The 14691-nt window shown below is 38.3% G+C and overlaps 1 protein-coding gene across 1 annotated transcript in view; it reads left to right on the top strand.

The window, feature by feature from the left end:
* The first annotated feature begins 1662 nt into the window (after positions 1-1662).
* Positions 1663-14691, top strand: part of LOC6043544 (somatostatin receptor type 2) — an 80876-nt gene continuing 67847 nt past the window's right edge. The window contains exon 1 of the mRNA XM_038255366.1: positions 1663-2773. The gene's annotated coding sequence lies outside the window, so the exon portion shown is untranslated. The remainder of the gene's footprint in view (positions 2774-14691) is intronic.

The following is a 14691-nucleotide window of genomic DNA, read 5'->3' as shown; positions in this document are numbered from 1 at the left end:
CACAAAATTCTTTTTACAAGTTAAAAGTTTGAAGTCATTTTTGATTTGAAGACATAAAAAATCTTAAAATTGCTCGCATTGTCGTAAAACTTGTTGTTACCCAATTCTGCTTGTTGCATTTGAGAGAACTTTTGAATTTTTCTTTAGGATTTGGTTGAGACTTTGTCCATGCATTCCCATTTTGAAAGAACAAATTATTAAAATTTCCTACAAATGTCTCTCTGAGAATTTGAAAATCGGGCGATTAGTTTCTGAGATAAAATCTCACAAAGAATTCGAATCGATGAAAATGAGTTTTTTCTAAGTGTCACCTAATAAGCTTGTAATTTTCATGTGACGATAACTCAGAAACTATACGTCCGATTTTCAAAGTTAATGAATGAAATTTTAGTGAAATTATGATCTAAAAAAAAATTATTATAATTTGGTCTAAACTATGAAATAAGATATATTTTCAGGGTGCTTTTGTTAAGATATTTTCCATTTTTTGTTTTCAAATATTAGGATTTCCTAAACCAGATTTTACACCATCTTGCCACGCAATATGGCTCAGAAGAAGTCCTTTTTCAAACCCCGAATACATATAAAAAACTTCGAAAATAAAAAAAATATTGAAGGAGTTTAACTGTTAGTGAAAAAAAAGTTTAGTAAAAAATCGATTTTTTCGTGTACCTATTTTTCCGAAAAGTCATAATCATAATTACAAATTTGTCGAAGGCACCAAATCGATCAGAAAATTTCTTCTGAAGATACAGAATTTAACCCTAAAAATATAGGAAATGTTAGAAAAAAAAAACACAGCCAAAGTTGACCCCTAAAAAATTACATTTTTTAAAACATTGGCAAAGTCACATAAAACAAGTCAAACTTACAATCAAAAATTTCTAAAATTTTAAGAGTTCTTCTTTCCAATGCTTTTTAAGGATCAAAAATTGGTTGAAAAATTGATTTTAGTCGATTTTTCAGATCGAAGCACGTCTAGAGGCGGGGTTCGGTTGTAGAGGGTTAAATACGTATGAAATTTTGCTTGACCAGCCCTCAAAATTGTATGGAGACTTGTATGGAAAAACGAATGATTTTAAATTGCTTATTTTTACATAGGGAATGCATGGAAAAAGTTTCATCAAAATCAAAAAAATACAAAGAAAAATCGATTTGAGAAATTGTAGATAAGTTTACAATTGTTAGAAATAGTCTTTTTTGTCTCAAGGGATGTTCCTTAAAATAAAATAAAAATAAAAGAATAAATCAAATTATAAAAATGTAGAGAATTTTTCACTTATCGCAAAACTCCTCATAAATAAATTTCAATTCTATGGAGACGCATGGCATCTCACTCAATATTTCTTCCCAAAATTCCTCCCCATTTGCTATCCCACCGCACACGGGCACCAATATTTACGATGATAGTAAGACGCGTCGCGCCGGCCGTTCCATCCGGTCTCCCCGCCCATCCGTCGTCTACAAGCCGCGCGTAGCGGCGTCGGGAATCGTCGCCACTCATTTCACGTAAACATTCGGTCACTCACAGCACCGCGTGGCGTTGAACTCGTGTCTTCCGATCGGGGGGTTCTCTCTCGCATGAACGCGAGTGGTCCACCCACAAGCTCAACACACGCTTTCCCACGAGTTTCCCGAGCATTGTTGTTTACCTCCTGTAGACTGGTCCTGTTCCGTCGCAGTTTCGATGCTGCCGTTCGCGAAGCCGGTTCATAAACCCAAGTTCAGGGCGTAAAGTCTCATTACCGTGCCGTGCTCGGACCGTGACTGATGCTCCAACCTGGGGTGGTGGACTTGTGGACTTGGAGCAGATCTTGTGGAGATTGGTGGTCAACGCGTGATTGCCGACAGGTTGAAGAAGGTTGGAAAGTCGGAAGAATCGGTCTCGGCAAGTGCTTCTTTCGCAGATATTAGAAACATTACTGGACCATACGGTGCGGACACGAGGCGTTGAAGTTTGGTGGAGAGACACGTTCGTGCGGCTAGCTGAGAAGTTGGACGAGCGGTTGGGCAGCTGCTGCTTCTGGTGCTACGTGACGATGCTCTCGCCAGTAGAAGTGAAGAAGCGTCTCGTGAATATTTGCATTCCGGCTTAGGAATGATTAAGAAAATGTGATGGTGCAAAAATTGGAAGAATATTGCGCTGTCCAAGGGTGTCGTCTTCACCAAGAGAGCATCATTTTTCAACTTCCCAGAGCTGCTGGGAGGAGACCAAAGTGAAAATTAGTGCCAGTCCGTGCTTTGTCTACCGTCACTTTGCCCGGCAGTTTTGCTCCCAAGAAGTGTCCGACTACGCACGGGATGATGTCCGACGTGTCGTGGAAGTGAACCGTATGGTAGCGTGACGATACAGTCAGTCAGTCAGTCAGTGGTGTGAACACCGGATTACGAAATCTCCCGCTCAGCGCTGTGTCACCAGCCAGCAGTAGTCGTGTGCAGTTTATGTGACGCCAGTAACGGCGCACGTAGGTTTGAAGCCGAGTAGAGGGAAAGTAGTGAACGTTATCTGTGCAAGCGAAGAAAGAAGCAAAAAGCAAGCAAATTCAAATCGAATTTTGCGCCCAGATAACAAAGTGGAGCACGGAAGAAAGTGTGATTGCGAAGGGTTCCGGCGTCGATTGATAGGGTTGCGTGGCAGTGATAAGTAGGATTTATAAAACAAGGTTACCATACTAGGTGAGATGTTTGCTGGGTTGTGAACGGAATTGTTGGTTATTTGCAATTATAAGTTCGGCGAATTAAACATTAAGCTGTTGTTCCTGATCGGAATAAGGTAAGCTTCTTTAGGCTATAATTTTCAAACGATTTTTAAAGCACTTGAAATGTTCTTACTTTACTTTACTTTTACTGCTCGTACAACCTCCGGGTCATGAGCTGTCTCCAGATGCGCTGCCACTGGACTCGGTCCTGGGCTGCTACTCTCCAATTCCGCTGCGGAACTCCCACACTTTCCAGATCTTCCTCCACTTGGTTCAACCACCTTGCACGTTGCGCCCCCCTCCGCCGCGTTCCAGCCGGCTCCGAATTAAACACCAACTTCATCGGATTGATTGTCTGGTTCGGTTGGCGCGCATTCAGCGCGTCCGGCATTCTTGCGACGTGTCCGGCCCACCGGATTCGGCCAGCCTTGGCGACCTTCCGAATACTTGGCTTGCCGTAGAGTTGCGCCAGCTCGTGGTTCATCCTTCTCCTCCATACAGTGTTCTCACGCACGCCGCCAAAGATCGTCCTAAGCACTCGCCGTTCGAAAACTTCAAGCGCTTGCAGGTCCTCCTCGAGCATCGTCCACGTCTCGTGCCCGTAGAGAACAACCGGTCTTATCAGCGTTTCGTACATGGTACACTTTGTACGCCGGGAAAGGTGACCAGACCGTAAGGTCTTGTGGAGTCCATAGTAGGCACGACTACCGGTGATGATGCGCCTCCGAATTTCTCTGCTGCAGTTGTTGTCCGACGTAACCAACGATCCGAGGTACACAAACTCCTCCACAACCTCGAACTCGTCGCCGTCGATTGTCACGCTCGGTCCTATGCGAGTCCTAAGGGACTCGGTTCCTCCTGCCAGCAGATACTTCGTCTTCGCAACATTCACCTTCAATCCAACCTTATCCGCTTCCCGCTTCAATTCGGTGTACCGCCTGGCCACCTCCTCGAACGTTCTGCCGACAATGTCCATGTCGTCGGCATAGCAGATGAACTGGCTGGATCGGTTGATAATCGTGCCCCGCATGTTGAAGCCCGCCCGCCTCATAACACCTTCAAGCCCAATGTTGAAATGTTCTATAAAGAATATAAATTGCTTTTCAATTTTAACTTTATTAGTCTTGAATTTAATTTAATCATCTTGGCGAAATTTAACAAAGGGATGAAATTATGTTATAACATTTATTGAATGATACCTAGAATAATCAGATTAATTTGAACCTTCAAAATAGTCTGTTACCCCAATGTTGTGAGAAGAGTGAGGAATTCAAAATATAACTTCTATCAAAACATATAATAAAAATATTGAAAAATAATGTTGGGTTTTAATCGTCTGATCATATTCATAACGTTGATCTTAACGAAACTCTTGAATAAAAAGATCTCTTCCATACAGAGTTATGATGGGTCTTGTCTTGTCAGCTGTTTCTGATAAATCCTAATGAATGCAATTATAGTATGTAGAAGGAGGAAACGATTCATAGGAATCAACTCACAAAAAAACTTGTTGCTACTGCACTGCCCAGAAAGCATAGATGTTGACCAACCTGAATTTTAGACGTTTTGTTTTTTCAACTTGTACTAGCCCCTTACTTATCAAACTTTTTTTTTGTAAAAACTGAATTTTCCTTTAATATTTTTTCAAGATTTAGCATCTGTTAGGATCATGTTAAGCCATATTGTACAATGTAGGTATATATTGGTTCGAAAAACCAGGGACAAAAAAAAATCCTCAAACAAGATAAAAAAAAATCTCGCCAAATAGTACTTTTTTTCTCGTTTCTTTTCGGAAGGACTATTCGCTTGGTCTTTTTCTTTGGGTGTATGTACCTACGTGCAAATTAAAATACTAAAAGTGAAACAAGCAAAACATAAAACAATAGAAGTTAAGCTTTTCGTAAAACTAAAGTTGCACAAAATGACCTCATGAATACGGAAAACTTGTTTGCAAACTTGTTTCGATCTAAAAAATCGCCAAAAATAAAATTTTCTACCAATTATTGATGTTTAAAAAGCATTGGAAAGAAGAACTCCAAAAATTTTTGAAAATATTAGGGTTGGCAGTTTGACTTGTTTTATGTGACTTTGCCAATGTTTTTTAAAAAGTATTTTTTTAGGGGTCAACTTTGGCTTTGTTTATTATTAATATTTCCTATATTTTATGTAAAAATAAAAAAGCTGCCAGAAATAAATGAATTAACAACAACAAGTAAAAATAAGCATGCAGCAATTTTTGTAGTGTCCCAGACTATGCCTCTATGCATTTTTTTTTACAATTTTAATAATAATGGTGCCATTCTATAGCAGAAAATGTGAACAACAAGCAAAAATTGAAAAAACATGAAAAAATTAGAAAGGCAAATTGTAATGCTAAGAGGTGGTAGAATAGGCCAAATACTACAAAAAACATCTAAACAAGATAAATGCAAATTAAAACACAAAAAAAAAAACAAAAAAAAACAAAAAAAAACATAAAACAAGAGAAGTACAGTTTATCGTAGAATAAAGGTTGCTCAAAATGACCTCCTGTACACGGTCAAAATAAAAAAAAATCGATAAAAATTCGGCTGTAGAGTGTTAACGGTTTGGAGCTGGAAATTGAAATTGCTACATATAATAAAAAATGTTAAACAATTATTTTTAGCGATTTATGCATACTTATTTACGCATAAAACAAGTCAAACTTCCAACGTGATATTTTCTAAAATTTAAAAGTTCTTCTTTCCAATACTTTTGGGTAATTCTCCGCCAACTCACACAGCAGTTGACCGACCCCTTTCCGATTTGCGTGAAACTTTGTTCTTTAGGGTAAATTTTGTTCCTGATCACGAATTCGAGCTCAATTTTTCGATATCTTGTGACGGAGGGGCGGTATGATCCCTTCCATTTTTTTTTAAAATACGTGTTTTTTCCAATAATATGCAGCATTAAATTGTGATGAGATGGTGTCAAAATGGACGCCCGATTTGATGGAGTGCTCAGAATCACGGAAAAACATAAATTTAATCGAAAAAAAAAAATACAAAAATGGTTTCAACAATTCAGCCATTTTTCGTTACTTTACTGTAACAATTTTTAGTACATGTCATTTTAAGGAAAATTTAATGTACTTTTTGAATCTGCAATAACCTAGAGGGGTTGTTTGTAGTGGGGTCATTTTTCCATTTAGAACAAAATTTTACATTTTAAAATATCGTGTTTTTGTGACTTTGCAGGGTAATTATTTAGAGTGTAATAATGTTCTACAAGTTGTAGAGCAGACAATTGATATATAAACATAAGGGGTTTGCTTGTAACCATCACGAGTTATCGCGATTTAACGGAAAAAAAGTTTTGAAAAAGTAACTTTGTTTCGTGTCTGTAATCGTGAACGGCCATAATCAATGACGACCATCAAATTAATATATTAAACATCAACATCATCAAACATCAAATGCAATCTGATAGGATTTTGGCTTTCAATAACCAAAACTGGAATATTAGGTGAAAAAACATTGAAAGCAAATAAAAAGACGCGCGCAGTGGATTAGATGCCCCCTTGGGAGAAAATAATTGATTCAAGGTAACCAATCGCAACCCACACACGTCAAACTTTTGCACAACATTGACTTCCACCGCTGGAAATGTTGTTTGATGTACTCGATACGCGTTCACCTGCCCACGCGGGTCCCTTTGAATTAATGATACGCTTGAGTGAAATGTTGGTGGCAGTCTTTTGTTACGAAAACAAACTTAGTCCTTTTCCGTAGGTTTTGGCAATTCGCGGAATTGTTTGCTCCCTAATGAATAGTCTGGAATTCACCCATGGGGGAAACTTCGAACAGAGCAGTTTCGACGCATCGTTAATACCTGTGTGCGTTTTTTGAGGTAATGACTTCTAGGATTTCTTCAATTTTTATCAAATATTTTCCTGAGAAACTGAGAAACAGGACACATGAATGTGCGGTTTTGTTAGTCAGATTGATACAAATTATTTAGTACAAAAAATGATGAGAAAATGTTGTGAAACATTCAAGAGAAACTTGCTTCCTCAATTCCTATTGAGTCTTTTATCATTCGATTTAAAAAAAAATATTATTCAAGAATAAAAATTACTGTCAATTTGGTATTTACGGTTTGGATTGGTAGAAAACATTACTCAAAAGATTGAAACCGCTTTGCAATTCAAAGCCAGCTTTAAAATACTATTTCTCCCCAACCTTTAACCAAAGTTTACTAGAATGCACTCTCGTAAGCTGCTTCAGCGCTGAAAATAGTTCAGTGTATAGTTTGAAGGAATATTAAATTTATTACTTCAAGTGTGACGCCTGAACGCCACGGTCTGTGGAACAGTTTCCAAGAATGCAGTTTCTGTTTTTAATTCATAAAACTATAGCAACTTGGGAAGCAAAAGTGAATGGGCGATGGCATAAAAAACTAAATTTAGTGTATAGCTACCCCGTCTAGTCTTGTCTAAAGGACATGGAGAGTAAAAAAAAAAGTTAAAATGCAGAAAGAACTTTTTTCTTCTTCCAGAAAACTTAAGCAATCAACCCATTCTGCACAGTCTGGCATTCGATTGTGCTGGCAGAGTTTTGCTTCGAGTTTCTTCGAGGGAACGAGAACGGAAACTTTTGCTCTCATGCCATCGATGATTGTTGTGCACGCTGTATATCGGACCATAGGAGATAGTAATCACGATTGTTTCGCTATATCTGGGCTGCATTGCCGCCCGAAGAGATGCAACCCGCATCACACGAACTGGATGCCATTTCCCACACTGGCTGGCATGTCTGGTATTGCTCTGAACTTTTTTACCCAAACGAAGGAGCTTTACGGTTCAACATACCTTTGGTCGCCTCCCCTCTCCCCAGCGGGGGTGGTGTAATCCTGACCTGACATCTTCCCCGGGGACGGAGGGCGTCTTGCTCAGTCGGGCGTCAAAGTTCCGAAGTTCCCCTCCTCCAATACAGCTGTTGTTGAATTGTTGAGACTTTGGAATGTGGTTATTGTGATAGTTTCAGCACTGTTGATGCACCTGCCCAGGAAGAGGGGGTGGTGGTGCCCAGAAGTGACACAACAGTGAACGTGAGCAAACCGAAAACAGTCAGTGTGAGAACGTGGAGCAACTTGAATTTGACTGACTTTTGCAGACATGTGCGAACGAGCAGCGCAGGTTTTCCCCGAAGATGGTATTCGAGTGGATGAGTACATGGTGTTGAGCATCTCTATTTTGCGTTTCAGGCCGAACCCCTAAGAGTTGTATAGTTGGTGATTTGTCTCGATTAAAGCAATAAAAACAATTAAAGTGATTATTTTCATTGAAGCACATCCACAAATAAATCTCAAATTTGTTGTTCTAAGGAATTATTGAAATAAGCCTTAAACAATTTACAAATCTTAATCAAAGAAAAACAATTTGAAGCCTTAAAACGGTTTGCCTATCCTTGTCCTTTGATTCGTTAAGAGGATTTTTATGCGCTTTTTAGCTACACTACAGTACATCGAATAATTTTACTGTTTTGTTTGATTTGATTTTATTGAAATAATTTTAATTATTGATTATTAAAATGCTTTTGATAATCGGAAAAGTCATACCGTAAACTGGGGTGACTTTGATAGCCCGGGGTGACATTGATAGAAATTTGATTTGGCCACTAATTTTGATACATCCAATGTAACAGTCACATTTTTGCATATATGTTCGATAATAAGCTATCCCTTAATGCTTACATACTCAAAATTCTCAAAAATGTTTAGATATTAATTTTACGGGCATTTGAAAAACCTATCAAAGTCACCCCGGGCTATCAAAGTCACCCCAGTTTACAGTACGTGAAATAAACCAATAATCTGTGAAGTACACGCTTTTACCATGTTACTCGATCAATCAAGAGTTAAATATTTATAGCAAAATAAGCAAACAAAAGAAACTCATTACTTTTTAAAACAATTATCAATCACTTTAATCCACTAGCTGTGTTGAGAAGTCACCTTAATTAAATAAACAACGAACAACTTTTCGTTTCAACTCCATAACATCATTTTCTTCTTCTCATTTTTGTGTGTTTAGAAGTGAAGGTTGAACATTTTTTGTTATATGCAAAAACGGTTTTTTTCAATTGAAATTTTAGTGTTTCTTTTTTCTTGAATATTTTTTGTTTTCTTTTTAGAATTTTATTACTTTTAGAACAAATCAAAAACAATTAAAAAAAATTAAAATTCGGTGTGCTACATTTTTTGCTATAGAATTAAATTTAAAAAAAGTTGCACAAAATTTAGTTAATTTATAGTTTAAGGTAATAAATTAATATTCTTATTTTGACTCGACCATAAAATTGGTTAGCAAATTATAGTTTTTTTTTTCTAAGCCTTAGTAAAGTAACGTCGAAAAATTATCTCGTTTAAAAAGTCTTGGTTTAAAAAAAAGTCTTGCTGACCTTTTTTGCGAAAAAACGTGTGCGGTATTGTAATCGAAATTAAACAAACATTCTATTTTTTTACTTGCCAAAAATAGATATTTTTTAATAGTTATTTATTTTTGTTGATTGCAACAATATTTCCATTAAAAATTGTATTTTATTTTCAAATGAAGTACCACTGATTTTTGGGGCCAATATTTAAATGGAAATGAGAGAAATTTTTAAGATTTATAAAAAAATGGATACATATACATTAATTATTGGATAATGAATTATAATCTCTTAGAATTGATTGTACTCTGATAATTGAAGTATAAAGCTTTCAAATATGCATCATGATGTTCTATGTGAGTAGGGTAGAGTAGTCATCAATGAGACACGGGGAACAATGATAAAATGGCTCTCACAAGACGTAGTTTCAACCAATCAGGCTCATATTTGGGGGAAAGGTATAAGGTTATAGTGGCTTTGGTTATGGAAGCTTCCTTGCAAAGTTATTCATACATGTTTGATTCTGGGGTGTAAAAGTAAATTATTACTAAAAATTACATTTTCGCTCATAGGCTGCCATTAACACAAAAACTAATATTTCTCCAAATTTCTTTCGTCATTTCACATGGCATGAGTTGGGCTACAATGTCCTTTTATAAGGTTTGACCAAAATTTAGAATATACCCAGAATCCAGGGCTGTCTCACTGTTCCCCACTCTTTTCGGCACATGGGTAACAATGAGACACTTTGATTTTTCTTCATTAAACTTTTCAAAATCGATGGAATTCTTTCAAAACATGAATTGGAAGTGATTTTTGGCATATTTATTGAGTTTGAACTTCATTTATCTAAAAATATAAAGTTATTTGGTAAAATATATGGATTTTACAAAATTTAAATACTTTTTAATATAACTTTTGTTAATTGACACTTGCAATGAAACATTATAAAAAACATGATGTTTTTCTAGAAAAGTATTGATTTTTGTAGAGTGTCTCATTGTTCCCCAGCTGTCTCATTGTTCCTGCCAAGTGCGTCTACAATGAGACAGTTGAATAACTCTGGCTGTAGACGTCAGATCGATCTCATATTTTGGTCAATGTTAGAACAAATTAAAAGAAAGAAAATGCATCAAAAGCTCTTTAAAACATGGTAATGAAAAAATACAAAAATCGCTAAAGTTTAAAAACCAAAAGTGTCTCATTGATGACTACCCTACCCTATAAGAGGCAACTTGCATCTCTGCATCGGAATTTCATTGTTTGTGTGGTGTTTCCAGATGCGTGATCTATTTTTAGTCTTGAGTGTTGGTTTGACTTTTAATCTGAAACATGTTCATAAAATGTCTCCACAATATACATACATTGATTCGAAATCTGACCCTAACTGTGTAAACCTTACAACTCCGTCCACATATCTGGGTCAACCAGGCAACGAATAAAGATAACGTGTGTGTAATATGTATGGCATGGCATATAACCGAATACGAAGGCAAAAAGTACACCGTTGCGTTAACATCCCGGAGTACACCCGGGCACGGGATTACTGCACGATTGCACAATAAATGCAAGCCATACCCAAACCAATGGGACGGCAAGGGCTCCGTTCGAATCCGTGCGCCATTCAGGAGGGCAAAGAGTACAGCATAGCTCAGCACAGCATCATCACACCGTCCGTCGGATTGATGCTGCAGCTGCAATAGCCCATGTGCGCTTCGAATATAGTCGACACCCATTTTTATGAGGTGGAAAGTGATGGAAAATTTATGAGTTTTAAATGAAAATATTTATTAAAGCCTCTGCTGGGTTGCCGCCGTCAGGCGTCGTCACAACTTCCTCGTTCGTGTCGGTCTCTTTGGAAAGAAACTGAGGAAGATGCTCTCTGCTCCGGCTACCTCCTCCTGGTGTTTGGACAGGGGCCATCAGGTCAAGCGGTGATGATGGTATCGTCTTTGGAAGCGATGAATATAACGTAGAACAAACTATATTATATGAAGAACTTGCGGGAAGCGAACCAGGCTAAAGGGGCCAGCCAGTAAAGTCCACTGCAGCTAGTTTATGCTTCCGTTATGTTGTGTGTGTCTCAGGGCAATCTGAAATTCCAGCAAAAACTGTCTGGCCGGGAACCGAACCGTAGCAAGATTCCATTTCAACGCTTTACTCTTTGGTACAACTCTGAATTGCGAGTGACTAAGTCCGTCTCGTTGGTAAGATCTGTCCCCGACTTTGAAGAGCGGACGATGCGGACACAAGATTTTTTTGAAAATCACAATAAAAAGAGGATTTATGGTTTTCCTGAAGTGCCGGAAAGTGAAGATCCGACGGAGTGTACATCCGTCGACTGAGCAGACGACGTGCGAGAGAATTTAAAATTATTGTGAAAAGTTAATTAAGTGTGCAATTATGGAGGACGAGTGAAGTGGAAGCGATGAAATTAATTACTGTTTTGTTGCCGCGGCAAGCCCTATAGGAGTCTCTCTGGCAGCAAAGTGCTGGGATGGGATCCGCCATCATCCTTCGAGTTGAGACGCGGCACGTAACTCTTGGCGGACCGCAATTTCATAAAGTTGTAACCAGTTGGAGGCAAATCGGGTTGAAGTATTATTATAAACGAGGCGAATCTGAAATTGAGACGTTGCATTCGGATGACTTCTGGGAGTGGAAGGGATCATGGTTGGTTGCGGCTAAGGTTTACGTAATAGAATATTGATTAAGCGGGAGTGACGCTGGTACGAAGGGTGGCGTTTAAAGATTCATGCGACCGTAGCGAGGAGGAAGGAACTGAAAGATGATTTGTTCGACTTCCAACTTTGTGCATTTAAATTGAGTGCTTGAAATTGCATGGTTTTTTTTGGTTCATTAATGTTATGTAATTCTCCCGACCAACAAGTCCTGAAACAAATATAAAAAGGGCGTCCTTCTTGTAAAAAAAAAAAATTACGAAAAACCCGATTTAATATCACCAGAGGTGAAATAGAGCCTTTCTTACAAAATGATGAAACTCCGACAAATATATTGGTGCAATCAATTTTTCAGAAACATAATGATACCACCCAATGAGAATTTGGCCTAAAGCTTCAAATGTTTTTAGGTTAAACCTCGAATGCCATTTTTTTTTAAATTTCAGGGGTACATTCTGGGTCGCAAGATATTTAAATTTAATTAAGAAAAACATATTGGATTGACATTATTAGAAAAAAATAAAGGGTATTCAGTCTTTAATGCTAGTCTATGATTAACTTAAAAAAATATAAATCGCTATTGCACTTTGTCGATCTATTATGAGAAGCCAGAAATAACACTTTCACGCGCAGCGTAAAACGCGCAAGCGTAAATGTGCTGGCGTTTATGCTTCGACTTGACGACTTGTCGATCTTTCGAGCGAGAACGAGCCGGGACTTCGAATTTGATGTTCAGTATATGATTCTGTATAAAACCAAAAATTTAATAGGAAAAAATAGGGTAAAAATATGACGTAAAACACTAATATGGCTATATCTCTGGAAATAAATTTTGGAAAAGCTTAAAATTTTGGGCCCAAGCAGTTTATAGCGCATGTTTTCAAATGGCTTTTTGTTTGAAACTGAATTCTTTTAATTTGATAGTGTTATCTGTAAAATAGTCCAAAAAATACCTCTAAAAATGACTTTGACCACATTTACTGGTCGAAAATTGTGAATCGAAAAATAAAATGTTCGTCTCCGACCCCACGGCTACAAACCTAAAATATAAAAATTGTGGGTTTTACGTGGGTCCAATGATGGAAGACACAAATTTTTAAGAGCGGATACAGACATCGCTCAAGTATTTCAGAAAAAGAGCTCTCGGAAATCAGACTTTAAGTTCCGGGTTTCGGGACAAAATTCAATCGAAAGAGCGCATCTAAACCTTCTATTTAGTAATAGGATTTTTTTTGGGACGATTTCTCGCCTTGCACGGGTTTTTAAAGATTTCTGAGAAAAGCGTTTTTCAAAAAGCAAACCTTAAACCTTTCTTTTGTAAGAAAGGCAAAAGGTTGGACCAGTTAACGGTGTCTGAACCTAAGAACCTATGTCTGAAAATATTTTTTGCTAAAACATGGAAAGAGGCGAATACAATTATTACATCAAACCACGTCACATCAACTTCCAACTAAACCCCACACTTGCCATAAAACAAAGTGTCAGCTTGGGAAATCTCTAATATGAGATGTCGGAAACAGCGGTTTTCACTAAGTCCTGGGATCATCCTCAAATCTGGCTCACTTTCTTCAAAGTTGCGGTTTTGTGAAGCTTTCCTGGAATAGATTTCACACTGTTCCGTGGCAGATTTCACAGCCAGCGATTCCGCCAGTCGTTTAGAACCGCCAGCATTGCGCTATCATCTCCTTGGGCCACGTGAAGGTGTGTTCCGTTCGCAATCACGGTTAGTCACAATTTTTTTTTGTTTGCTCCAACTACGATTTATGTGTGATGCCGCACACACAACTTTCCCATATGGTAACTGACTAGAGAGGGCAAAAGGGTACTAAAACTGGCAACCGCGACTGGGGCTTACGGTCACATAAAAGCGGGTGCTAAAAGCTTTCCCCGCACTATAAAATAAAGTTTTACTTCTCAGACTTTCCCGGGCCAAACTCACAAAGTCTTGCACAAAGTAGGTATATGAACAAGTGGATGCAGAAGAGTTCTACCTTGGCTGGGGCGTATGCTGCAGTGTGTATCTATGCCAACACACTGGCAACACTGACTGGTAGGGTAACGTCTAGGGCAGGGGAGCTCAACAAACAAAAAAGTTATGCTTAATTCTATTAGCAATCAATACTCGAAACGGACAGGTGATTGCGATATTAAACCAGTGCATGGTAGATCAGTACGCTGAATTAAGCGGAAATTCGAAAAAAACGCAGTTATTATGAAGTTCTGATTCGGATGTTGATGATCCTTATATCTACAAGTTTTTTAAAGTTATAAAACTTTAAAGTTTGTATGGAGAATAAGGGCAGTTCGTCGCTTTGCCAAGAAATCAAAAATTGCATACAAGGATTTTCAAATTTGACAAGGGAAAGGATATGTCGTAGAGAGTTCAGCACCTCTGACCGGGGACACCGGTGCCCTGAATGCCCCATCTTTGCTAGCCCCACCATAATGGGGTTGTTATTTTCTTTACCGTTACCGACGCGACGTGGCGCGGTGATGACGACGACGACGATGCTCCCAAAGTCGTGGCAGAAAGTGGCAGGACCGAAAGGAGTAAAGTGCGCTTCTAAATTGGGTCACACACAAAAGCTGAATGGAGGTCCACGATGGAGGAGGTGGCGGGCAAAATTACGGAAACAATTTTACGATTATCGCATTTGGAGGTTCACCACCGGCACCGGCGAATGGGGAAGAATGGCCTTTTACGAGCTAGTTCCGGGTTCCGGGAAGCGAGCATAAAGCGGGTGTCTTAGGAGGTTCTTGAACAATTTCAATTAGCATTAGAGATACTTAAGAATTCCCTATTGTACATTAAATTAATTAGCTGTTTTAACTTTAAAGAAACCTAGCAAAATTATTATACGTTTGAGATGTGGTTGAATAAAACAAAGGCCAGTCTGTTAATTCCAGGATTACATG

The sequence above is a fragment of the Culex quinquefasciatus genome, chromosome 2, assembly GCF_015732765.1.
Source record: "Culex quinquefasciatus strain JHB chromosome 2, VPISU_Cqui_1.0_pri_paternal, whole genome shotgun sequence".
In the NCBI taxonomy this organism is placed as follows: Eukaryota; Metazoa; Arthropoda; class Insecta; order Diptera; family Culicidae; genus Culex; species Culex quinquefasciatus.
Note: the sequence above shows the minus strand (reverse complement) of the source record. Positions and strands in the feature narration are given on the sequence as shown.